The sequence below is a fragment of the Aquarana catesbeiana genome, linkage group LG05 (genome assembly GCF_042186555.1).
Source record: "Aquarana catesbeiana isolate 2022-GZ linkage group LG05, ASM4218655v1, whole genome shotgun sequence".
NCBI lineage: Eukaryota > Metazoa > Chordata > Amphibia > Anura > Ranidae > Aquarana > Aquarana catesbeiana.
Window position 1 is genome coordinate 529,665,860 of NC_133328.1, and position 27,895 is coordinate 529,693,754.

General features: G+C 43.8%; 1 pseudogene; it reads left to right on the top strand.

The window, feature by feature from the left end:
- LOC141145231 (NXPE family member 1-like) overlaps window positions 1–27,895 on the top strand; it is a 98,480-nt pseudogene that overhangs the window by 36,266 nt on the left and 34,319 nt on the right.

The following is a 27,895-nucleotide window of genomic DNA, read 5'->3' on the forward strand; positions in this document are numbered from 1 at the left end:
TTGTATGACATAGATAAAAGTAGGACAACTAATGTAGCCGAACACTGGAACCATGTACATCACAAAGATTTCTCAAGTTTATCTATACAGGGCATTGAGAGAGTTGTCACGCCCAAAAGAGGAGGTGATCGATTCCAGATACTTTGCAAACGCAAAGTTTTTTGGATCTTCTCCTTACACACGAGAATCCCGTTAGCATTGAACTTTGAGTGGGATGTGTCCCACTATTATGATTAAATTTACTGTTGGGTCATCTTTCCTCCCCCTCCTTCTTTCTTCTCCCCCTGTTCCTTGTTCTAGTTTGGTTTTCCTGTTTCTTCTTCTTCTCTTTTCTTTCCTTTCTTTTGTTGTAGTGTCCCATGCTTTCCCTCCCTTTCCCTTCCCCCCTCCCTCCTCTACCTCCTTTTTGATATTTCCATTATCGGAGGTAGTGGTGTATTATGACAGTTGAAGGTATCCATAGTCCTGGGGCATCTAGATTATTTCTACGATTTGACGAGCCTGAGCATCATACTCTTGCACTGTGGGGGCGTTTGGTAAACAAAACCCAGTGTGAATATGCACTCGATCAACAAATCAGAGTCACGTACACATATTTATATATTGACTCCTTACCCTTAAAAACTATGGTTCATGTCATTATCTTGGAGGTTGGGCAATAGGGTGGGTTTTTCTCGTAACGGTTGGTCACCATGATCATCACTGCTCAGACATTACTATTTGTTCACATTGAGCAGAAGTATGAATTTCGGATTGGTGCACAATCGTTGCATGTATGAGAAGCAATAGTGCCATATCATCTTTTTTCTGGTGGTCATGTTCCCTTGCCTATTGGCATTTATGTTCATTTATATAGCTTAGTTACCTTGTATCCATTCACTAGTTTATTTAAATATTTTATTTATGTAATGGCAGAAGATTTCTATATCTTTATATTTGGATGGCTCATAGCATATATAATGGACCCGTGAGAGTCCGTTCCTGCTTGATTCAACTGGGTTGGTCACTTTTTATCATACTCGTTTGAATCTTATTTGGTTCATGGATAGTTGTCCTTTGTTTTTCCCTTATGGAAAGTTCCTGATTAGGTACACCTACCATATTAAATTCATTTTCCATATACATGGAGTCTAACAGATTGATTAACTCAAATGAGGTCCATGTTATTTATAGGGATTAAAGGACACTTCTGTTCTGTTTTGTAAGCACTTTTTGGAGATGTGCAGAGGTTTTTATATGCTCATATAATTTTTTTTATATGCTCATATGTTTATGTGTTCATGCAATTTTATATGTGCTGTACTATGTTGGCTTTGTATTAGAAAAAATATATGTTTTCTCTTTAGATAATAGTTCGTATTTTGCATTTGATCATAGTTCACGATCACATCATAATTAACTTCACATTGTGTTTTAAGGGGACCTATGTACACCGACTCATGCACTTCGAGGTCTTGACATATGTCTTGTTGTATATGCATTTTTTACCCCAGGGTTTTTCCCTTTTTATGTGTTTATATAGACTTTTTTCACTCTTTTCCCTCCTTTGTTTCTTATCAGTGGTTTAGTTCACTCACAGTGCATAAGTCTACCACATACACAGTAAGACAGTTGGGGGATGAGATCGTATGATCTCTCACCATGGGTGGTTGGAGCTTAACTATTTGGAAGATTTCCTCTACCTATACATGGCCATGGTACTATTGAATTGATGCTGCACGCTGATTAATGTGTCCATGCCCATATAATTTTAATTTTAATTTTATTTTTTTCACATCTTCACTTTTACCTTTACACATTTGTACATTTACACATTTTATGTTGAGATTGTGAGATAATTCTATCGATCTTCAGTCATTATGTTCCATCGGCATTTAGGGGGACCTTGTGCATATATTTATTGCATACATCTATACATAAATACACGCTAATACGCTAATAAGGACTCAGATTATATATCTTTTTGGAAATGTATGGATTCAATTAAACTGGATTCTCTCACAGTACATAGACAGCACAGAACTATTTTGCAGTCTGTTTTTGAATTTTTTATATATAAGGTTATTATATTTTTGAATACACACACAGACACATTATGGTTCATTATTGTTTTCATTCTACACACCCTCGTCACTGAGGAGCTTTCTATTATCATTATTTGCATTAGCACTTTTATTCATATGGGTTCCATTCACACCCCTATCTTTATATATATATATATTTGTTTCTCTTTTACATTTATTTATATTTCTTTTTCACGTATCATGTGTTGCACTTATACCCACATTTATCTATTTTTGCACATTTGTTCATTTATTTGTTTACATATTATACGATCTTGTTTTTGAGTTTGGGTTCATTTGTTCTACGACATGTGCTGAGACCTCATCTTATTAGTCCAACCTGTTTGGGCTGGTGCATCAGCTGTTTAGCCAATTGATTAATTATTCAACCACATAGTTTACAACTAGTAGTATATATTTGATACCCATTCCAGTGATCGTTAGCTATAAGTAAGCACTCTATGTAGTGTGAAACGCGTCAACTCTTGTATCACTTTGCTGTGACTTGTACAGTGTGATCCCAATTTTTCAATAAAGACACAAGAATTTTTCTTTGGAGTGCGGCTGTCTGGAGTTTTTTCCTTGCCCTCATTTGCTACATGCATTAGCCAGCACCTTTGGCTCTTCGGTTCTAGAGGAAGAGAAAAAGTTTTTGTTCCAGCTGACCTATCTGAGCGGTGGTCCTTCTCTCTATCTGGATTCTGCCCCCTTCCGTGAATTTGCAGAATGTGCTGTACCAAAATGGCAGGTTCCCGGTCACTATTTTTTTGTATGTAAGGTCATTCCAGCTCTGTACCATCACATGGAAGGCAATGTTTTGGCATCGTTGGGCAAGGCAGTCAGCCGCAAGGTCCACATCACTGCTGACATGTGGTCCAGCAAGCATGGTCAGGGACGACATATTTCATTCACAGCACACTGGGTAACTCTGCTTGCATCTAGGAAGGATGCAGGACATGGCTCAGTGCTGGAGCTTGTTTTGCCACTATATATATATATATATATATATATATGTATGTATATATATATATTTTTTTTTTTTTTCTTTTACTTTTTTTTATTACATCCTATCACCAGAGCAGTGCTTACTGTAAGAAGCTGTAATCGGCTTCAGCTATGACATGGTACAGGGAGGCGGTTCTTGGCCCTGTACCATGTGATCACTGTGACCAGTCACATAGATCACAGTAGCTCTGACTGGCTGTATGAATGACAGCCATCTTTACTACTGATTGGTCACAGTGCTCACATGATACCAGGGCGGAGCACCGCCCTAAAGTACTTGGATCAGTGATCCGCTGTGTCCAGTGGCCACATTGGTCACACAATTGAGCCAATGTGTGCCCCCAGGGGTGCGCATGAGTTGCAGATCTGCGAGGACATATGGGTAGATCGATGCTTGTCCAGATTGCACACTGTCTACATTTGGGGCCCTCATGACCGTCAAACTGGGACTAGCAGCTGTGTTCGTATAGCCACTGGGTCCCAATAGACATGGGTGGGCTGCCTGCATGGAGCATCTAGAGTCTAGAGAAATGCATAAACGTGGATCTGATTCACAGGCTATGGCTGTCAGTGCTCATCTAAATGTGGCCTAAGAGGCCACAGCAGTGGATGAAAACAACCAGGAACGTTACAGACACCAGGATTTACATTCACTGATGAAAGGAGTACCAGACCAAAGGATAAAAAGAGTCCAAAATAATTTAATAGTTTTTATTAAAAAACAGCCAACCTGTTTTAGGGGTCAGAAAAAACGCCCCCTTCATCAGGGCTTCAGTTAAAGAAGGAACCTTGAATGGACTCAAGATAGAGCTTTCCCGTGTGAATTTATGTAGGGAAGCTAATTGCTGGATCAAGAGAGTAACTGCTGGCAAGTAACTCTCTTGATCCAGGAATTAGCTTCCCTTCACAGATTTTAATTGAAGCCCCGATGAAGGTTTTTTTTTCTCTGACCCTTGAAATGTATTGGCTGTTTTTAGTAAAAACTAATAAATTAATTTTGACTGTTTTATTCTTTGGTCTGGTGCTCCTTCCATTAGTTCATGTTTTTTTTTTTCTGGTAACCCACATCAAAGTCCTAGTGCCTCTTCAATGCTTTTTTCTTCACCAAGGTTTTCATGTTTATATCAACTCTGCACCAACAACTCAGTCCAAGAGGTAGATACATCTGGGTGATGCCTGAACAAAATGGAATGTCCTTCAGGGGAGAAAAGCAGATCAAAGCATTGTTATGAGGAGTATTTTGATCTCTGTTAAAAGTTAGCAAATGCCAAATCTTCCACTCTCCAATTGATAATGGTGACTACAAGCATCTGTTCTGCATAGATTTTTTTTTAAGATTTGTATATATATATATATATATATATATATATATATATATATATATATATATATATGCATATTTGGGGTATTTTCTTTTATATAAATGACAACTGAGTGCAGAGCTAAGTGAACATAAAGTGTTAATAATATAATAATATGTGTGTGACCCCTAAATATGTAAAGTGCTCAAAGCAACCTCCCACTCCTCAGTAAAATGTAAGTGCTCTCACCTTCACATGAACTCCCAATCATATGATATGATAATTTAAATAAATTTATGAAAATGAAATAATATATAAATGAATATACAACATAATTAATGAAAACAATGTGATAGTTAATCAATTAATAGTGAATAGTCCAATCTTTGGTGTTTATAAACAATATTATAGTCCAATATGTGATAGAGAAGAAAACACAGATGCTATGAAAACACATGTGGAAGGTGATATGAGAGGAGGGCTCTGGTAACTATCAGGAAGCAATATATAGGTGAAAACAACTGCCTGATCATACACCAAAGGAAGGAGGAACAATAGGAGGAGCACCCTAGAGGAGTGAAGATTGGTGTTTTCACAGCATCTGTGATTTTTTCTCTATCACATATTGGTCTATAATATTGCTTATAATCACCAAAGATTGGACGATTCAATATTAATTGATTGATTCACTATCACATTGTTTTCATTAAATTGTATTGTATATTCACTTATATATTATTTAATTTTCATTAATTTATTTAAATTATCATATTATATGATTGGGAGTTCATGTAAAGGTGAGAGCACTTGCACTTTACTAAGGAGTGGGAGGTTGCTTTGAGCATTTTACATACAGTTGTGCTCATAAGTTTACATACCCTGGCAGAATTTATGATTTCTTGGCCATTTTTCAGAGAATATGAATGATAACACAAAAACTTTTCTTTCACTCATGGTTAGTGTTTGTCTGAGCCATTTATTATCAATCAACTGTTTAAATCATAATGGCAACAGAAACTACCCAAATGACCCTGATCAAAAGTTTACATACCCCAGTTCTTAATACCGTGTATTGCCTCCATCAAGGACAGCTTGAAGTCTTTTGTGGTATTGGTAGATGAGGCTCTTTATCTTCTCAGATGGTAAAGCTGCCCATTCTTCTTGGCAAAAATCCTCCAGTTCCTGTAAATTCTTGGGCTGTCTTGCATGAACTGCACGTTTGAGCTCTCCCCAGAGTGGCTCAGTGATATTGAGGTCAGGAGACTGAGATGGCCATTCCAGAACCTTCACTTTATTCTGCTGTAGCCAATGACAGGTCGACTTGGCCTTGTGTTTTGGATCATTGTCATGTTGGAATGTCCAAGTACGTCCCATGCGCAGCTTCCTGGCTGATGAATGTAAATGTTCCTCCAGTATTTTTTGATAACATACTGCATTCATCTTGTCAACAATTTTGACCTAATTTCCTGTGCCTTTGCAGCTCACACATCTCCAAAACATCAGCGATCCACCTCTGTACCTTTCATCATAGGCCTTGTTGACTCCTCTCCAAATGTAGCGTTTATGGTTGTGGTCAAAACGCTAAATTTTGGTCTCATCACTCCAAATGACTTTGTGGCAGAAGGTCTGAGGCTTGTCTCTGTGCTGTTTGGCGAATTGTAAGTGGGATACTTTCTGGCATTTGGGTAGTAATGGCTTTCTTATGGCGACTCCACCATGCAGCCCATCTTTCTTCAAGTGCCTCCTTATTGTGCATCTTGAAACAGCCACGCCACATGTTTTCAGAGAGTCCTACATTTCACCTGAAGTTCTTTGTGGGTTTTTCTTTGCATCCTGAACAATTTTCCTGGCATTTGTGGCTGAAATTTTAGTTGGTCTATATGACCGTGGCTTGGTTTCAACAGAAGCCCTCATTTAGCACTTCTTAATTAGAGTTTGAACACTGCTGATTGGCATGCTCAATTCCTTGGATATCTTTTTATATCCCTTTCCTGTTTACAGTTCAACTACCTTTTCCCGCAGATCCTTTGGCAGTTCTTTTGCTTTCCCCATGACTCAGAATCCAAAAATGTCAGGGCAGCACTGGATGAAAGATGCAAGGGTCTGTCAGAAGTCCAGAAACGCATTGACTTTTTATACACACACACTAATTACAAGCAAACAGATCACAGGTGAGGATGGTTACCTTTAATAGCCATTCAAACCCCTTTGTGTCAACTTGTGTGCATGTTACCAGGTCAAAATCACCAGGGTATGTAAACTTTTTATCAGGGTCATTTGGGTAGTTTCTGTTGCCATTATGATTTAAAAAGAGGTTCTGATACATAATTACAGATTTTCTTTTATATGTTCCACACATATTACTTTTCTTATATAATACATTTGGTTTTATTATTTATAGTCTATAACAGCAAGAAAGAGTTAACAGTTGAAAGCTGATAAAACAGCAGTATATAGAATTGGTTGGCTTTCTATAAAAAAACATTAACCACTTACTGCCAAAGCACGTACCTGTACATAATTTGGCTTCAAGTGGCTGTCCCGTAGTGTTACCCCCCTTCCACCGCTCGCCCGGACCCAGTTTTAAAAAATCAAAAGTATTCAAAAACGCCAATCTTGGCGTTATGAATGCTTTCAAGTGCAAAGCAAGGATTTGAGGTCTTATAGACTCCAGATCCCTCCATAAGAATACCTGTCAGATGCTGATTGCTGTCACAAGGGATGTTTACATCCCTTGTGACTGCAATAAAAGTAATATAAAAAAAATTCAAGCAACAACGTAAAAATAAAAAAAAATTCACGAAAGGGCGAATGCGTTAATCGGTTCTGAATGCACGAAAACCACGATCGTCCCACACATGTAACCTGTAAAGGCTTTTAAAAAGTTGCCTATGGATAGTAAAATGCACGTAGTTTGTCGCCGTTGTGCGGGCATACACAATTTTATAGTGTGACATGTTTGGTATCTATTTACTCTGTGTGACATCATCTTTTATATATAAAAAAATATATATGTTATGTATTGTGGCTTTTTTTTTGCATTCAAATTTTAAAAGGTGTATTTTTAAAAAAAAATGTTCCAAAAACTGCATTTGAAAAACCGTTGCGCAAATACTGTGTGACATACAAAATTGAAAAAAACAGCAATTTATTCTCTAGGGCTTCTGCTTTAAAAATATATAATGTTTGGTGGTTCTAATTTTAATTTTAAAACATGCATCATGGGCACCATAGTAACTAATGAACACATTTAGGGTGTGTTTGCTTCCTTACAGTTCACATATACTGTTCCTTGTCTCTCAAATATTACAATAGCATCAAACCAACATTGTCCTAAACATACATGGGTGTTCTTGTTTCACTACACATAATTAGGTATGAGGTTTGGGTTTACCACTACCATGGATTTGGCAGAAAATTTTTGCCACCACAAATATGATACAACCTATAATGCAATGCACAACCTTCCCCAGGCCAGCAGTCATAATAGGCAAACATTAAGACCCCTTTTACACTAAAGGAGCTTTTCAGGCATTTTAGCGCTAGAAATAGCGCCTGTAAAGTGCCTGAAAACCACCTCCCCATTGTGAAAGCCCGAGTGCTTTCACACTGGGACGGTGTGCTTGCGGGACGTTACAAAAAGTCCTGCAAGTAGAATCTTTGGGGCAGTTTAGGAGAGCTCCTCCACTGCCCCTGCCCATTGGAATGCATGGGCAGCGCTTCCAAAGAGCCTGAAAAGCGCTTCCGAAGCGCCGGAACACGGGTGGTTTTAACCCTTTCTTCGGCTGCTAGCAGGGGTTAAAACCGCCCCGCTAGCGACCGAAAAGCACCACTAAAACGCTGCTAAAGCTGGTGGCGCTTTACTGCTAATGCAGTGTGGCCCCAGTGTGAAAGTACCCTGAAAGGAATGGATAAATCAGCCCACTTTCTAAAAAGTGGAGTTTGCATCATCCATCCAGGATCTGTTGGCACTATAAGGGAGAGATATTATTTTTAAAATTTTTTATTTTGCCATTAGTACTGTATATGATCTCCCCCGCCTTGGTAGTACCCGGCTTCAGTGCTGTGTCTTTGCCTAGGCAGACAGGGCCCAGGCCTAGGGCGGCACTTTACGGGGGCGGCAAAAAAGCCGCCTCCCTGCACAAGGACATCCCCCCGACCCAACCTCCCGAGTCCCGGCTCCCGTGGCCTCCTCCCGCTCAGATACAGCCTCCCGTGTACACACTAGGGATGAGCTTCGAGTTCGAGTCGAACTCATGTTCGACTCGAACATTAGCTGTTCGCAAGTTCGCCGAACACCGAACAATTTGGGGTGTTCGCGGCAAATTCGAATGCCGCGGAACACCCTTTAAAAGTCTATGGGAGAAATCAAAAGTGCTAATTTTAAAGGCTTATATGCAAGTTATTGTCATAAAAAGTGTTTGGGGACCCGGGTCCTGCCCCAGGGGACATGTATCAATGCAAAAAAAAGTTTTAAAAACGGACGTTTTTTCAGGAGCAGTGATTTTAATAATGCTTAAAGTCAAACAATAAAAGTGTAATATCCCTTTAAATTTCGTACCTGGGGGGTGTCTATAGTATGCCTGTAAAGGGGCGCATGTTTCCCGTGTTTAGAACAGTCTGACAGCAAAATGACATTTGGAAGGAAAAAACACATTTAAAACTACCCGCAGCTATTGCATTGCCGACAATACACATAGAAGTTCATTGATAAAAACGGCATGGGAATTCCCCCCAGGGAAACCCCGAACCAAAATTAAAAAAAAAAAAAATGACGTGGGGGGGTCCCCCTAAATTCCATACCAGGCCCTTCAGGTCTGGTATGGATATTAAGGGGAACCCCGGCCAAAATTAAAAAAAAAAAATGACGTGGGGTTCCCCCTAAATTCCATACCAGACCCTTCAGGTCTGGTATGGATTTTAAGGGAAACCCCGCGCCAAAAAAAAAAAAAAAAAACGGCGTGGGGTTCCCCCAAAAATCCATACCAGACCCTTATCCGAGCACGCAACCTGGCAGGCCGCAGGAAAAGAGGGGGGGACGAGAGTGCGGCCCCCCCCCCCTCCTGAACCGTACCAGGCCACATGCCCTCAACATTGGGAGGGTGCTTTGGGGTAGCCCCCCAAAACACCTTGTCCCCATGTTGATGAGGACAAGGGCCTCATCCCCACAACCGTGGCCGGTGGTTGTGGGGGTCTGCGGGCGGGGGGCTTATCGGAATCTGGAAGCCCCCTTTAACAAGGGGACCCCCAGATCCCGGCCCCCCCCCTGTGTGAAATGGTAAGGGGGTACTTACCCCTACCATTTCACTAAAAAACTGTCAAAATAGTTAAAAATGACAAGAGACAGTTTTTGACAATTCCTTTATTTAAATGCTTCTTCTATCTTCCTTCATCTTCTTCTTCTTCTGGTTCTTCTGGCTCTTCTGGTTCTTCCTCCGGCGTTCTCGTCCAGCATCTTCTCCGCGGCGTCTTCTATCTTCTTCTCCTCGGGCCGCTCCGCACCCATGGCATGAGGGGAGGCTCCCGCTCTTCTCTTCATCTTCTTCTTCATCCTCTTCTCTTCTTCATCTTCTTCATCTTCATCTTCTCTTCTTTTCTTCTGCGGGCCGCTCCGCATCCATGCATGGAGGGAGGCTCCCGCTGTGTGACTGCGTCTCCTCGTCTGACGGTTCTTAAATAACGGGGGGCGGGGCCACCCGGTGACCCCGCCCCCCTCTGACGCACGGGACATGACGGGACTTCCCTGTGGCATTCCCCGTGACGTCACAGGGAAGTCCCGCAAGTCACCGTGCGTCAGAGGGGGGCGGGGTCACCGGGTGGCCCCGCCCCCGTTATTTAAGAACCGTCAGACGAGGAGACGCCGTCACACAGCGGGAGCCTCCCTTCATGCATGGATGCGGAGCGGCCCGGAGAAGAAAAGAAGAGAAGATGAAGATGAAGAAGATGAAGAAGATGAAGAAGAGAAGAGGATGAAGAAGAAGATGAAGAGAAGAGCGGGAGCCTCCCCTCATGCCATGGGTGCGGAGCGGCCCGAGGAGAAGAAGATAGAAGACGCCGCGGAGAAGATGCTGGACGAGAACGCCGGAGGAAGAACCAGAAGAGCCAGAAGAACCAGAAGAAGAAGAAGATGAAGGAAGATAGAAGAAGCATTTAAATAAAGGAATTGTCAAAAACTGTCTCTTGTCATTTTTAACTATTTTAACAGTTTTTTAGTGAAATGGTAGGGGTAAGTACCCCCTTACCATTTCACACAGGGGGGGGGCGGGATCTGGGGGTCCCCTTGTTAAAGGGGGCTTCCAGATTCCGATAAGCCCCCCGCCCGCAGACCCCCACAACCACCGGCCACGGTTGTGGGGATGAGGCCCTTGTCCTCATCAACATGGGGACAAGGTGTTTTGGGGGGCTACCCCAAAGCACCCTCCCAATGTTGAGGGCATGTGGCCTGGTACGGTTCAGGAGGGGGGGGGGCCGCACTCTCGTCCCCCCCTCTTTTCCTGCGGCCTGCCAGGTTGCGTGCTCGGATAAGGGTCTGGTATGGATTTTTGGGGGAACCCCACGCCGTTTTTTTTTTTTTTTTTTTGGCGCGGGGTTCCCCTTAAAATCCATACCAGATCTGAAGGGTCTGGTATGGAATTTAGGGGGAACCCCACGTCATTTTTTTTTAAAATTTTGGCCGGGGTTCCCCTTAATATCCATACCAGACCTGAAGGGCCTGGTATGGAATTTAGGGGGACCCCCCCACGTCATTTTTTTTTTTTTTAATTTTGGTTCGGGGTTTCCCTGGGGGGAATTCCCATGCCGTTTTTATCAACGAACTTCTATGTGTATTGTCGGCAATGCAATAGCCGCGGGTAGTTTTAAATGTGTTTTTTCCTTCCAAATGTCATTTTGCTGTCAGACTGTTCTAAACACGGGAAACATGCGCTCCTTTACAGGCATACTATAGACACCCCCCAGGTACGAAATTTAAAGGGATATTACACTTTTATTGTTTGACTTTAAGCATTATTAAAATCACTGCTCCTGAAAAAACGGACGTTTTTAAAACTTTTTTTTGCATTGATCCATGTCCCCTGGGGCAGGACCCAGGTCCCCAAACACTTTTTATGACAATAACTTGCATATAAGTCTTTAAAATTAGCACTTTTGATTATTCATGTTCGTGTCCCATAGACTTTAACGGTGTTCGCTTGTTCGAGCGAACTTTTTTCCTGTTCGCATGTTCTGGTGCGAACCGAACAGGGGGGTGTTCGGCTCATCCCTAGTACACACAGCCACTGAGGTGCCTGACCAGTGGCGGAGTGATCTGCAGCCTTGTGTGCTGTGCCGGGGTCTGGGAGCCAGGACTTGTCTTCAGACATTGAGAAACCCCACCCACTGCCCCACCATGCAGCGCAACATGCAGCCCAGACTCAGGTAGGACACCATTGTAAGGGAAGAGTGGAGAGGAGTGTATGGCAGTCAAGGAGTGAGTGTCAGGGGGTGGAAGGCTATGCAGTCTCCTTATGCTGTATTTGGAGGACTGGTGGCAGCCCGCTCTGCTGGGACATGTAGTGCCCTCTGTGGGGGGCTGAGATATGGCAGTCCCCTGTAGTCTAGGGCAGCATAGGGAGCTGCTCTTGCAGAACAGGAGAAGGAACAGGGGGGGTGTACTGGGAGGGGAGAGAAGGAGGCACAGGTTTGAGATCAGGGAGGATTTTTTCTGAAAGTGAGGATTTATGCTGGGAGGAGGAGATGGGAGAGGATTTGTGATGAGAGGGGGAACTTATGCTGGGATGGGGGAGGATTTGTGATGAGGGGGATTTATGCTGGGAGGGGGGAGGATTTGTGATGTGGGGGGATTTATGCTGGGAGGGGGGAGGATTTGTGATGAGGGGGGATTCATGCTGGGAGTTGGAGATGGGGGGAGGATTTTTGTTGAGAGGGTGAATTTATGCTGGGATGGGGGAGGATTTGTGATGAGGGGGGATTTATGCTGGGAGGGGGGAGAATTTGTGATGAGGGGGGATTTATGCTGGGAGTTGGAGATGGGGGAGGATTTTTGTTGAGAGGGGGAATTTATGCTGGGAGGGGGAGATGGGGGATAATTTGTGCTTTGAGGGGGAATTAATACTGGGAGGGGGAGATGGGGGAGGATTTTTGCTAAGAGGGGGAATTTATGCCAGCCAGGGAAGATGGGAGAGGATTTATGCTGGGAGGGGGAACTGGGGGAGGATTTGTGCTGAGAGGGGGATTTATGCTGGGAAGGAATAGATGGGGAGGATTTGTGCTGGGAAAGGAGAGGTTGAGGCAAGGGTTTGGGCTGAGAAGAGGGACTTGTACCGGAAGGGGTTATATGAGGGTGAGGATTTGTGCTGAAAGGTGGGATTTTTGCTGCTGGGGGGGAGATGGAGGGGGCGGGGGTCTAGAAGGGGTGTCGTTTACAGATGATAGGGTGGGTCTTAAATAGGAATGGGTGTGGCCTTGGCAGGAAGAGTGGATTGTATTTAAATGAGGGGTTACATGAATTTAGTTAGGCCTAGGGCAGCCCAAAACCTAAATACATCACTGCCTGGCTTCACATACCTTTCATTTGACAATAGCGTGCCTATTAGCACTTCAAATAGCAAGAATTGCATAACTAGATTCACTCCCAATAGACCTCAAATGGGATTCACGGAACCTCAGAGGCAGATACGCTCATCCCTGCCCATAACATATGCGCTTTTCATATATTTTAATATATTTTAGAGAACTAGCACACTTTATGATAACCTGTACGTTATATTTCTAAACTTTTCTTCTTTTCAAGATCAAATGTCAGATTGGAAATTCCGCAGCAAATTCCTGAGATTATTGTATCCCGGTGTCAGGGTAAGTTTAATTCTCCAACCAGAGAACAAGTAACTGTGACAGTTATCGAACACAGCATGCCTTGAATGTAACTGTTTTAGGTAACTGTTAAAGTGCTATTAAAACCAAAGCCACAAATGTTATATATTGCAGCTTACCAATCATTAGATGTGGTGGCTGTATTCGTTTTTCTTTTTTAGGCTTTTTTCCCTCTGTTTTTCACCTGGTGACCAGTAACATACCTCTGGTATTAGAGTGCCAATCTCTGCATAAATGAGCACAGTGGACACATTTGGACAGAATTGTCAGTCTGGGGGGAGGGGAGTGTTAGATGTTCTAGCAGATTTAAATACACTAACAAACTGAAGCCAAACTCCAGCTAAAATTTTATAAAGAGAGCAAACATTTTTTTTTCCTTTTGGGATAAAGGTTTTAAATAAATACAATCTGATCATTGTAAGCACCCCTGCTAGTGTTAAATGTTTCTCTCATCTCTGTAGCTGATACATTTTGATGAAGAGCTTGTTCTTTTGAAAACAACAGATGCACTAGCTGGATCACCAGGTGAAAATAAAGGAAAAAAAGCCTAAAAAAGAAAATGAATGTAGCCATCACAACTAAGCTGCAATATAATAAATGTTGGTTTTTGGGTTAAATATTACTATAAATTGATGGGTTTTGTTCTGCTTTAATATTGCTTCGATGCTGCTGACACAGTCTTAGTTAAAGAGTCATTAGTGAACTGCTAATTCAATCTAGAAAACCCTGTGGGCTTTCTAGATTGAATTAGCAGCACACCGGACTGCAGCACACCGCAGAGCACCGCATTTGCAGGACTCTGCTGTCTCTGTGCGTTATTCCAAAAGTTCTTTGGTGTGGGCCTTTTTTGAGACGAGTGCATCAGATCACACCGCTGCTATTTGCAACATATGTCTCAAGCGTATCTCGCGTGGCCAAAACATCACCCGCTTGGGCACCACATGCTTGACCAGACATATGTTGACCTGCCATGCAGTTCGTTGGCAAGCGGACCTCTCCTTGCTCCTCATCAGCTGGGATCTCCAACCCCACTATACCTTCAGTCCTCTCTGAAACCTGCACTGAGAGGAATGAAGGTGTAGAATTAGGTGTGTAACAGCCAAGTACTTGGGGGCAATCTGCTATCGGTACACCGACGTCAGATTGTACCAGGCAAATTTCCCTGCCCCAGCTGCTGCACCGCCGAAAGAAGTTCACTCCCAGCCATCCACATGTCCAGCGGTTGAATGCTAGCTTGGCTAAATTGCTAGCACTTCAACTGCTGCCTTTTCAGTTGGTAGACTCTGCCCCCTTCCGTGAGTTTGTGGAATGTGCGGTTCCTCAGTGGCAGGTTCCCAAACACCACTTTTTCTCTACCAGCATGTGGAAGGCAATTTCTTGGCCTCGCAGGACAGGGCGGTCAGCGGTAAGGTGCATATTACCGCTGACTCATGGTCCAGCAGGCATGGACGTTACTTATCTTTCACCGCACACTGGGTGACTCTTCTGGCAGCTGGGAAGGATGCAGGACAGGGTGCAGTAGTGTTGGAGGTTGTTCCGCCACCACGCCTCCAAAATACTAGTAGTATTTAGTAGTAGTAGTATACTACTAGTGGTGATTCTGCCATACCTCTCTCCTCTTCTTCTTCCTCCATGGCCTTCCTGTGCTGATTTGTCTTCAGAACCAGCGGTGCTCCGTAGGCGTTCAAGAGGCAGAACAGAGGCAGGAAGAGGAGGACTTCCTTACCTCTCAAGGCCTCCTTTATCCAGACAGTGTTCCTGCGTGCCCGCCGATCACACAGGAAGAGGACGAGGAGGAGGAAGAGGAGGATTGTGTCAGTATGGAGGTGGAGCCTGGCACTCAGCATCAGCAGCAGTCTTTAAGGGATCGTTTACAGTCCCAAGAAACCCATGGACTTGTAGGTGGCTGGGAGGAGGTGGCTGCAGATCATGTCATCCTTAGTGACCCAGAGGACTCCGGACCAAATGCCTCAGCAAACCTACGCTGCATGGCCTCCCTGATCCTGCAAAGCCCGCGGAAGGATCCTCGTATTCGTGGTATCAAGGAGAGGGATCAATACTGGCTGGCAACCATCCTGGATCCACGTTACAAGGGTAAGGTTGCAGACCTTATCTTGCCGTCGCAGAGGGAGCAGAGCATGAAACATCTTCGGGAGGCCTTGCAGAAAGGTCTGTGCAACGCGTTCCCAGAGACTGGGAGGTTACAAACTCCTGTTCCTGGACAACGTGTTGCTGAGGCTTCGGTCAGTCACAGAAGGAGCGGTGGAGAAGGTGGCCGTCTGATCGATGCGTTCAGACAATTTTTTAGTCTGCAGCCCCAAGGTATGATCGGTTCCAGCAACCATCGCCAGCGTCTGTTTTACATGGTGTAGGAATACCTAAGGGCAAGATCTGACTTGGACACCTTTCCCACTGAAAATCCTCTGGGTTACTGGGTCTTGAGGATGGATCACTGGCCAGAGTTTGCACAGTATGCAATTGAGTTACTGGCCTGTCCTGCATCCAGCATTCTTTCGGAACGCACATTCAGTGCTGCTGGAGGTTTTGTAACCGATCACAGGATGCGCCTGTCCACCGACTCGGTCGATCGACTGACCTTCATAAAAATGAATCAGTCTTGGATCACCACCAGCTACCAAGCACCTGATGCTGATGTAACCGAATAATTTTTTTGAAATGTCAGATCCCTTCAAGACTGCCTATGCTGATGCTGAGTAACTATCCTGTTATGCTGAGTGACTATTCTCTTCCTCCTCAATGATCATGCTGATAGCTTGTAAGAATATTTTTGGTTCTGGGCGCCGCCTCCAGTGGCTAAGGCCCAATTTTTCAGCCCCTGATGGACGGGGCGTGTAATTACAATTTTTGATGCAATATTTTGCAAGGAGGGTTTGTTGCTGCACTCAGCTAGAGTATTTGTGAGGGGTTGCAGTGTTGTGGCACCAGCACCAGTGCCTAAGGCCCAATTTTTCAGCCCCTGTTTAACAGGGACGTGTAATTACAATTTTTGATGCAATACTTTGCAGCAGGGCTTGTTTCTGCGATCCAACTAGAGTATCTGTGAGGGGTTGCAGTGTTGTGGCACCAGTGCCTAAGGCCCAATTTTTCTGCCCCTGTTCAACAGGGACATGTAATTACAATTCTTGATCTAATATTTCACAGCAGGGCCCATTTCTGCGCCCACCAAGAGTAACTGTGAGGACTAGACATGTGCATTCATTTTCGTCCAAATGCATTTTCGTCCGAATTTCAGGTATTTTCGTTATCGTTTTAACAAACGATAATGAAAGTGCAGAATCCGAAAAACGAAAGATCCGACATAAACAAATGCTTTATTTTCATTTTCGTTGCAGTTCGATATAGATAGGAGATTCGACATGATGATGACAATAACAATCTGTGTCCATCAAACCTGTGGTCGAATGTGCCTAACCTTAACTCTATTAGTCCAAGATTATTCTACATAGAGAGAAAAGATTTGACATAGAGAGAAAAGATTCAACGTAGGGGAGAAAAGATTCGACGTAGGGGAGAAAAGATAAATAAAAATAATGATGATGATGAATGTTATTGGCTGATTGTAACCAAAGAGGAGGAGCAGTAAAATAGCTAGAACTAGGTACACACGTACTTTGGCTTATGGTGTCTGTTGAAAGTTCTAAGAAGATTCGACGGAGCAGGTAAACTATACGGCGTCGTACAGTTTAGCTGCTCCGTCGAATCTTCTTTGAACATTCGACAGACACCATAAGCCTTCAATGACAGATTCAACCTTAATTTGGATTTTCGGACGAATGCAATTTTTAACGAAAAACTAAATAAATAAAAACAAATTTCGGAATTAACTAAATAAATTTATTTTTCGGACATAAATGAAATTCCGAAACAAAATATTTCAGTGTGCACATGTCTAGTGAGGACTTACAGTGTTGTGGCACCAGCACCACCACCACCAAAGGCCCAATTTTTCTGCCCCTGTTCAACAGGAGCATGTAATTACAATTCTTGATCTAATATTTCACAGCAGGGCCCATTTCTGCACCCACCAAGAGTAACTGTGAGGACTTACAGTGTTGTGGCACCAGCACCACCACCACCAAAGGCCCAATTTTTCTGACCCTGTTCAACAGGGGCATGTAATTACAATTCTTGATCTAATATTTCACAGCAGAACCTGTTCCTGCGCCCACCAAGAGTAACTGTGAGGGCTTACAGTGTTGTGGCAACACCAACACCTAAGGCCCCAATTTCTGCAGAGTATATAGGGCAGGCCCCTACTTTCAAACATCCAACTTACAAACGACTCTTACTTGCAAACGGAAGGAGACAACAGGAAGTGAGATGAAATCTACCCCTAGGAAGGGAAATTCTCTCCTGTAAGAGTTAATATGGGAAAAACGTGTCTCCTCTCCACTAATGCTTTATCACCAATCCTTGTTTCACTAAAAACCCCAAATTGTCAAAAAACATTTGTCATTGGGACAGAAAGTGTGGTGAAATCTTCTGAAGAGGTGCACAGACAACAAACAAATGTTACAGGGGTAATAATCCTTCCCTATGTTTTCCAAAAAGCTTAAAAATAGTTTTTTTGGCTGGAGCTACACTTTAAAAGTGTACCAGTTCAAAATTACAAACAGATCCTACTTAACAAAAACCTCCTGGCCCATGTCTTGTTTGCACCGCCTGTATACTGCTGTTCAGCGTATATAGGGCCTGGGGGCCCAACACCTTTCCTTTTTTCTATTTGAGTGCGGGGTTCCCCTTAATATCCATACAAGACCCACAGGGGATGGTAATGGACTGGGGGGGTACCCATGCCCCATTTTTCTCAATGATTTTCATCCATATTGCCGGGACCAGACAGTACATTAAAGCCGCAAGCAGTTTTAAAGCGGGGTTCCACCCAAATTTTGAACAATATCTGTATGTATTCTCTTGCCTAGATGCTGACATGCCGTTTAAAAAATTTAAATCGCCGTAATTACCTTTAATTTTTCTATTCTTCTTTGCACTTCCTGGTTCTCCTCCCATGGGAGTAGGCGTGTTTCTAGCCTCTCCCAGACTCCTGGGAGCTAGTCTCAGGCTTCCCAGGATGCCACTGAGCATGTGCGGGAATGAGCGGTGAATGCTGGGAGCACAGCATTCACCACATCCAGGAAATAAATGCTTGTGGGCTTCAAATGCCCAAAATGAAGATGGAAACTGCCTGCAGTGAATAATATAAGTTATTCTTTCCGACGAAATCTGACACAGGCGGACATATTACACACAATATGTGAGTATGTAATGCTGAGAAGAAAAGTTTGTGAATGAACTCAAAAAAAAAAAACGATAGATAGGTGGACCCCCGCTTTAAATGACTTTTTTTCCTTTAGAAATGTAATTTTGTGCAGGGACAGTTCTAAACACCGGAAACACGTGCCACTTCACAGGCATACTATAGACACCCCCCAGGTACGATATTTAAAGGAATATTTCACTTTTTTTTTCACTTTAAGTATCAATAAAATCACTGCTCCTGAAAAAACGTCCGTTTTTAAAACTTTTTGTTGCATTAATACATGTCCCCTTGGGCAGGACCCAGGTCCCCAAACCCTTTTTAGGACAATAACTTGCATATTAGCCTTTAAAATTAGCACTTTTGATTTTGAATGTTTGAGTCCCATAGACTTTAACGGGGTTCTAAAGTTCGCACAAACTTTTGGTCCATTCGCAGGTTCTGGTGCGAACCGAACCGTGGGGTGTTCGTCTCATCCCTACCCGCAGGCATAATTCTGGTATAACCACCCAAAGTCCAGCAATATACCAGTACGTTGCTGGTCCTTGTTGGGCATATATTGTAATCTTTTTTTTCATGCAGCCTGTGGGCTGAACGAAGAAAAGAGATTAATCGGTGGGTATGCCCACCATTAGAATGCCTCCCTTCATCCACCCACTTCTAATGATGGGCATACATGCACCATTTTGTTTTAAACTGTGGTGGTGAAATCACCTCCTACAGCGCTGGAGTCACAGCTTTATGTATCATGGGAGCAAACGCTGTTGCTGTCAAGATAAAAAAATCCGCGCTGCAGCCGAATGGCGTACCTGCTAAGCAAATGATGGTTAACAAAGTAACATTACAATATAACAGTAAGACTTACCATACCTGCAAAGCAAATACAAAAAAAAATATAGTAAAAACTAAAACATATTTTAATACAACCTGTGCCTAAAATATATATATGCTGAAGCATGGGGGCATCCACCCCAAAAGTTAGGAAAAAATTGCTCCTCTACCCCTGCTGCCCCCATGCTTCTGCATATATGCTCTTTTTTTTAACTGTGGTGGTGAAATCACCTCCGACAGCGCTGAAGTCACAGTTTTATGTATCGTGGGAGCAATCGCTGTTGCTGTCAAGATAAATAAATCCGCACTGCAGCTGAATGGCGTACCTGAAAACAAAAAATGGTCAACAAGAAAACACAGTAAATAGTAAAGTAAAAAAATCACCTACCTGAAAAGCAAACATGATAAAACATAATAACAATAAAACATTGCAGAATAGAATACAGTAAAAAAGAGCAGAACAATAGAGAGAGAATAAGAGATCGAGAGAACAATAAAACTACAACTATTTTTGTTTTTTTTAATTTTATATTTTTTTTGTGTTTAATTATTTTTTACTTGTTTTTATTTTTTATTTTTTTTTTTTTGCACTTTTATTTGTAACTAACTGTAATGGTTCGGTTCCAGGTTTGGGTCTCTCAAAATGCGATGGCATCTTGGGAGACCCTGTGAAAGTGTGCCTAGTCTGTGCAATGCTGTACCCTATGCTAAAACTCCACTAGTGTAAGGTAGCGTTCAAAACATTCACCAATGCAAAAACCAGGATTGTCAGGACAAGAGGGACAAAAATAAAGGGTGTCACGCCTATATCCGTGCTTTCTACAGACACAACATTTTCTTTGGGGGGCTCGTTGGGTAGGGGTATTCGGGTGGACATAAGGAAAATGCCTCTCATGCAGCCGACTTACTGCATTTGGATTAGGAAGGTGAGGTGGAGCACCGTCTGGAAACAGAAGGGCTCTGACGATCTCTTCCTGGAATTTAAGGAAGGATCCAGTCTGTCCTGAAACTCTGTATAGCACATGAACGTTCAGCAAAGCCAATTGAAATAAATAAACAGACACTTTTTTATACCAGAGTCTGGCCTTACGGGCAACTAGGTACGGCGTCAAGAACTGGTCATTGAGGTCCACCCCTCCCATATTTTGGTTATATTTGTGACCACAGAGGGGTTTCTCCACAACACCAGTTGCCGTAGTAATTTGGACCATCGTGTCTGCATGAAGGGAAGTAAGAATTAAAACATTCTTATTATCCCTCCACTTCATAGCGAGCAAGTTATTACACTTCAAGAAGGCTCTCTCCCCCAGCCTAAGATGGGAATCTACAAGCCGCTGGGGAAAGCCCCGGCGATTAGATGCTCCACATGCTCCAATCTGAAGATCAAACAAGTGACTAAAAAGTGGCACGCTCGTGTAATAATTGTCCACATACAAATGGTACCCCTTTCCAAATAAGGGTGACACCAAGTCCCACACAATCTTGCCAGCGCTATGTAGCCAGGGCAGGTATTGGCTATACGTGGCTATCTCTTCCCTCGTAAACCATAAATCTACATGTATAGCCTGTGGCCCTGTCACAGAGCTTATACATGTTGACCCCATATCTGGCACGCTTTCTGGGAAGATACTGTTTAAATGACAAGTGGCCAGAAAACGTAATCAGGGACTCATCAACGCAGACAACTTGATGGGGAGTAAACAAGTCTGCAAAACGTTGGCTGAAGTGGTTTACGAGGGGCCAAATTTTGTAGAGCCTATCATATCGACAGAGTTCATTGTCATTGAAGTGCATGAACCGCAAAATCTGCTCATATCGTGCCCTGCCCATGGAAGCAGAAAACACGGGCATATGGAAAATTGGGTCAGTGGACCAATATGACCGCAACATACACATTTTAACTATGCCCATGTCAAGTAATAGGCCCAAGAAGGTCTTAAATTCGGAAACTGTAATTGGTTTCCAATCTCTGGCAAGGTAGGACAACTGGGGATTAGCGGTGATGAATTGACCCGCATACAGATTACTTTGGTTCACAATAGATCTATAGAGATCTTTTGTGAAAAACAGCGAATAAAAATCAAGTGACGTAAAATCAACTGTTTCCACCTGAATGCCGGGTTGGCCAGTGAATGGGGGAAGTAAAGGTGGTGCAGAAGTGGTGGGCTCCCAATTAGGATTGACGAATTTTGCAGGAAGGACACTATGGGCACACCGGGCCTGTCTTTGTCTTCTTCTTGGTGGCAGCAGGACACTACTTGTGCTTGCCACCTCGCCAGATTGAACTGCACTTATGGGACTCGCCATCTCACCAAGTGTTACTGCAGTGCTGGATGTACGACCAGGGTGTACTAGGCCGCTGGTGCTTGCCAGGTCACCAGAAGGAATAGCGGCGCTAGTACTTCTCTGCTCCATATGAGAGCCCTGCAGTTCTTGCACCTCAACAGAAGAAGAAGTCGGGGTCTGGTACGCCTGACCTTGGCAGGGACCACAACTCCATCGTCAGAGCTATCTGTCAGGGTGCTGCTGTCTACAGGTTCGTATTCTGAGCCTGAATCTGACAGATGAGTGACTTCCTCTTCACTATCTGTCATGCTCAGAAATGTGTAGGCCTCTTCATTACTGTACCTTCAATTTGCCATTTTGGGCTCTAAATTTACAGTGCCTTGGAAAAGTATTCACCCCCCTTGGCTTTTTACCTATTTTGTTACATTACAGTCTTTAGTTCAATGTTTTTTTTTAATCTGAATTATATGTGATGGATCAGAACACAATAGTCTAAGTTGGTGAAGTAAAATTAGAAAAATATATACATAAAACTATTTTTCAGAAATAAAAAACTGATAATTGGCATGTGCGTATGTATTCACCCCCTTTGTTATGAAGCCCATAAAAAGCTCTGGTTCAACCAATTACCTTCAGAAGTCACATAATTAGTGAAATGATGTCCACCTGTGTGCAATCTAAGTGTCACATGATCTTTCATTACATATACACACCTTTTTGAAATGCCCCAGAGGCTGCAACACCTAAGCAAGAGGCACCACTAACCAAACACTGCCATGAAGACAGAGGAACTCTCCAAACAAGTAAGGGACAATGTTGTTGAGAAGTACAAGTCAAGGTTAGGTTATAAAAAATATCCAAATCTTTGATGATCCCTAGGAGCACCATCAAATCTATCATAACCAAATGGAAAGAACATGGCACAACAGCAAACCTGCTAAGAGACGGCCGCACATCAAAACTCATGGACCAGGTAAGGAGGGCATTAATCAGAGAGGCAGCACAGAGACCTAAGTTAACCCTGGAGGAACTGCAGAGTTCCACAGCAGAGACTGGAGTATCTGTACATAGGACAACAATAAGCCGTACGCTCCATAGAGTTGGGCTTTATGGCTGAGTGGCCAGAAGAAAGCCATTACTTTCCACAAAAAACAAAATGGCACATTATGAGTTTGCGAAAAGGCATGTGGGAGACTCCCAAAATGTATGGAGGCAGGTGCTCTGGTCTGATGAGACTAAAATGTAACTTTTTGGCCATCAAAGAAAATGCTATGTCTGCCGAAACCCAACACATCACATCACCCAAAGAACACCATCCCCACAGTGAAACTTGGTGGTGGCAGCATCATGCTGTGGGGATGTTTTTGAGCAGTCGGAACTGGGAAATTGGTCAGAGTTGAGGGAAAGATGGATGGTGCTAAATACAGGGATATTCTTGAGCAAAACCTGTACCACTCTGTGTGTGATTTGAGGCTAGGACGGAGGTTCACCTTCCAGCAGGTCAATGACCCCAAACACACTGCTAAAGCAACACTTGAGTGGTTTAAGGGGAAAAATGTAAATGTGTTGGAATGGCCTAGTCAAAGCCCATACCTCAGTCCAATAGAAAATCTGTGGTCAGACTTAAAGATTGCTGTTCACAAGCGCAAAAAATCCAACTTGAAGGAGCTGGAGCAGTTTTGCAAGGAGGAATGGGCAAAAATCCCAGTGGTAAGATGTGGCAAGCTCATAGAGACTTATCCAAAGCGACTTGGAACTGTGATAGCCAGAGAAAGGTGGCTACAAAGTATTGACTTTAGGGGGGTGAATAGTTATGCACATTGACTTTTTCTGTTATTTTGTCCTATTTGTTGTTTGCTTCACAAAAAAAAAAACATCTTCAAAGTTGTGGGCATGTTCTGTAAATTAAATGATGCAAATCCTCAAACAATCCATGTTAATTCCAGGTTGTGAGGCAACAAAACACGAAAAATGCCAAGGGGGTGAATACTTTTGCAAGGCACTGTACTGGTACAGTAATGAGACTCACAGGTAAAAAAGCTCCTAGACTGTCAGCAAATGTAACAAACGCTACCAAAAATACTGTTAGCGATCGCAGGGATCAGGCGAATGCTGCAGTTATGTGTTGTTATTGTTTTGTAAGTGACAGTGATCGATCGATACTGCACTTGGGTTGGCTGGGCTGGGCGGAGGGGCAAAACGCAGGTGCTAGCAGATATCTGGGCTGATCCCGCTAACACTGCATTTTTGGGAACCCTAAACTGCTGGGGACACTAGTATAGATCTGATCAGATCAGATATCGATCCGTTCAGATACTATACCACTTATGCCGCGTACACACGAGCGGACTTTGCAGCATACTTTGCCCGGCAGACTTTTCGATGGACTTTACGACGGACTTTCTGAATGAGCGGACTTGCCTACACACAATCAACCAAAGTCCGATGAATTCGTACGTGATGACTTACGACCGGACTAAAACAAGGAAGTTCATAGCCAGTAGCCAATAGCTGCCCTAGCGTGGCTTTTTGTCCGTCGAACTAGCATACAGACGAGCGGACTTTTCGACCGGACTCGAGTCCGTCGGACAGATTTGAAACATGATTCAAATCTAAGTTCATCCAACTTTTGAGAAAACAAAGTCCGCTGGAGCCCACACACTATCGAATTGTCCGACGAAATCCAGTACGCCGGGCAAAGTCTGCCATAAAGTCCGCTCGTGTGTACGCGGCATAAGGGAGGTGTATGCTTGTTAGCAGTACTGGCACTAACCTGACCCTGCCTGGGGCGACGCAGACACTAACTGACCCTAAAATCTAACCTATATCACCCGCTGGGCAATCAGGGGGTTAAACCTTTATTGGGTAATAAACAGCGGGTATAAAAAACAAACAAACGAAATAGCGTCACCCGTAACACTTATACGGTGATCACTGGTTAAAGGGTTAACTAGGGGGCAATCAGGGGGTTAAAACCTTTATTAGGTAGTATATGGGGGCTATAAAAAGCTGACGGTGAACCTAAATACTTACCTGGCTAACTAGCGTCACCTGTGACACTAATATGGCGATCAGAAAAAAGATTGCTTAGTGACACTGGCGACAGGGGGTGATCAAGGAGTTAAACCTTTATTAGGGGGGGTTAGGGGGGTACCCTAGACCTAAAGAGGCCTACCACTAACTGCCCTAACACTTATAACAGTCACAAATGACACCAATGCAGTAATCAGTAAAAAAAACAAAAAAACTGCTATTGGTGTCACTGTGACAGGGGGTGCAGGGGGGGTGATTGGGGGTGATTAGTGTGCCTGCGTGTTCTACTGTATGTGTAGTGTTGGTGCAAATTTATGTGTATGTGTAGTGCAAACTTACTTGATGTCTTCTCTCCTCGGCGCCAGAACGAAAACGAAAAGACCGACAGGAGGAGAGATGACATCACTTCCTTGCTTCTGTTTACATTACAGAAGCAGAGTAAGCATTCCATTCATCAGGAGCGATCGCGAGGGGGTGGCCATGAATTGGTGGCCTCCCCCTCAGCACCGATCGCTCCTGTAACGAATCCAACTGCCGCAGGCACGGGGGGGGGGGGGGGGGGGGGGGGGTTCCGACCGCTGGGAGGCAGGGACGTACAGGTAAGCCCTTATGCCAGCATGATGCTGCCACCACCAAGTTTAACTGTGGGGATGGTGTTCTTTGGGTGATGTGATGTGTTGGGTTTGCGGCAGACATAGCATTTTCTTTGATGGCCAAAAAGTTACATTTTAGTCTCATCAGACCAGAGCACCATGCAGCATAAGTTTGCAGAGGCATTCGATTCCGAGTTCTCTGGGTCACTAAGAATCACATTATTCGTAACTACCTCCTCCCAGCCACATACAACTCCTTGGGTTTTTGGGGACTGAAAACCATCCCTTGAAGACTGCTGCTGAGTATTATCCTCTACATCCATGCTGACACAATCCTCCTCCTCATCCTTTTCTTCCTGTGTGTTTGGCGGGCCCGCAGGAATGCTATCTGGATAAAGGGGGCCTTGGGAGGAAAGGAAGTCCCCCTCTTCCTCCCGCTGTTCTGCCTCAAGTGCCCCGTCTATGATTCCACGAAGCGTGTGCTCCAGCAGGAAGACTAGAAGGACAGTGTCACTGATGCATGCATTGTCGCTGCTCACCATCCTTGTGGCCTCCTCCAATGGTGACAGGACAGTGCATGCATCCTTGATCAGTAGCCACTGGCGTGGCGAAAAGAAGCCAAGCTCCCCTGACCCTGTCCTGGTGCCATACTTGCACAGGTACTTATTGCTGGCCCTCTGCTGTGTGTGCAGCTGCTGCAGCATTGCCAACGTTGAGTTCCACCTGGTGGGCATGTCACAAATGAGGCAGTTGGTGGGCAGGTTGCATTCCCTTTGAATGTCAGCCAGCCGAGCACTGGCGTTGTATGACCGGCAGAAATGACCACAGACTTTTCTGGCCTGCCTCAGGAGATCTTGTAAGCCTGGGTACCTGCTCAAGAATCGCTGCACCACCAAATTCGGGATGTGTGCCAAACATGGAACATGGGTCAAGTGTCCCTGTCGGAGGGCAGAGAGAAGGCTGGTGCCATTGTCGCATACAACCATTCCTGGCTGAAGCTGACATGGCGTCAACCACCTCTGAGCCTGGCCATGAAGAGCTGACAGAATCTCTACCCCAGTGTGGCTCCTGTCCCCAAGGAAGAACTTAAGCACCGCATGGCATCTTTTAGCCTGACTGCTTGCGTAGCCCCTTGAACGCTTATGGAGCACCGCTGGTTCAGAGGACAAATCTGCAGAAAAGACCATAGAGGAAGAAGAAGAAGAAGGGGTGGAGGAGAGAGCTGTAGCAGAATCACCACTAGCATTTTGGAGGCGTGGTGTGGGAACAATCTCCAACAACACTGAACCCTGTCCTGAATCTATTCCAGCTGCCAGCAGAGTTACCCAGTGCGCCGTGAAGGAAAGGTAACCTCCCTACTAGGGATGAGCCGAACACCCCCCTGCAAATGGACCGAAAGTTTGCTTGAACTTTAGAACCCCATTAAAGTCTATGGGACTCGAACATTCAAAATCAAAAGTGCTAATTTTAAAGGCTAATATGCAAATTATTGTCCTGAAAAGGGTTTGGGAACCCGGGTCCTGCCCCAGGGGACACGTATCAATGCAAAAAAAAGTTTCAAAAATGGACGTTTTTTCGGGAGCAGTGATTTTAATGAAGCTTAAAGTGAAAAAAAAAAGTTAAATATTCCTTTAAATATCGTACCTTGGGGGGTGCCTATAGTATGCCTGTAAAGTGGCGCGTGTTTCCCGTGCTTAGTACAGTCCCTGCACAAAATGACATTTTTAAAGGAATAAAAGTAATTTAAAACTGCTTGCCACTTTAATGTAATGTCGGGTCCTGGCAATATGGATGAAAATCAGTGAGACAAACGGCATGGGTACCCCCCCCCAGTCCATTACCAGGCCCTTTGGGTCTTGTATGGATATTAAGGGGAATTAAGGGAAATTAAAAAAAGGAAAGGCGTGGGGCCCCCAGGCCCTATATACTCTGAACATCAGTATACAGGCGGTGCAAACAAGACAAGGACTGTAGGTTTTTTGTTAAGTAGAATCTGTTTGTAATTTTGAACTGGTACATTTTTAAAGTGTAGCTCCAGCCAAAAGAAAAAAACATTTTTAAGCTTTTTGGGAAACATAGGGAAGGGTTATCACTCATGTAACATTTGTTTTGCTGTCTGTGCACCTCTTCAGAAGATTTCACCTAACTTTCTGTCCCAATGACAAATGTTTTTTGAAAATTTGGGGTTTTTAGTGAAACAAGGATTGGTGATAAAGCATCAGTGAAGAGGAGAAACGTTTTTCCCATATTAACTCTTACAGGAGAGAATTTCCCTTCCTAGGGGTAGATTTCATCTCACTTCCTGTTGTCTCCTTCCGTTTGCAAGTAGAAGTCGTTTGTAAGTTGGATGTTTTAAAGTAGGGGCCTGCCCTATATACTCTGCAGAAATTGGGGCCTTAGGTGTTGGTGTTGCCACAACACTGTAAGCCCTCAAAGTTACTCTTGGTGGGCGCAGGAACAGGCTCTGCTGTGAAATATTATATCAAGAATTGTAATTACATGCACCTGTTGAACAGGGGCAGAAAAAATGGGCCTTTGGTGATGGAGGTGGTGGTGGTGTTGCCACAACACTGTATGCTCTCACAGTTACTCTTGGTGGGTGCAGGAATGGGCCATGCTGTGAAATATTAGATC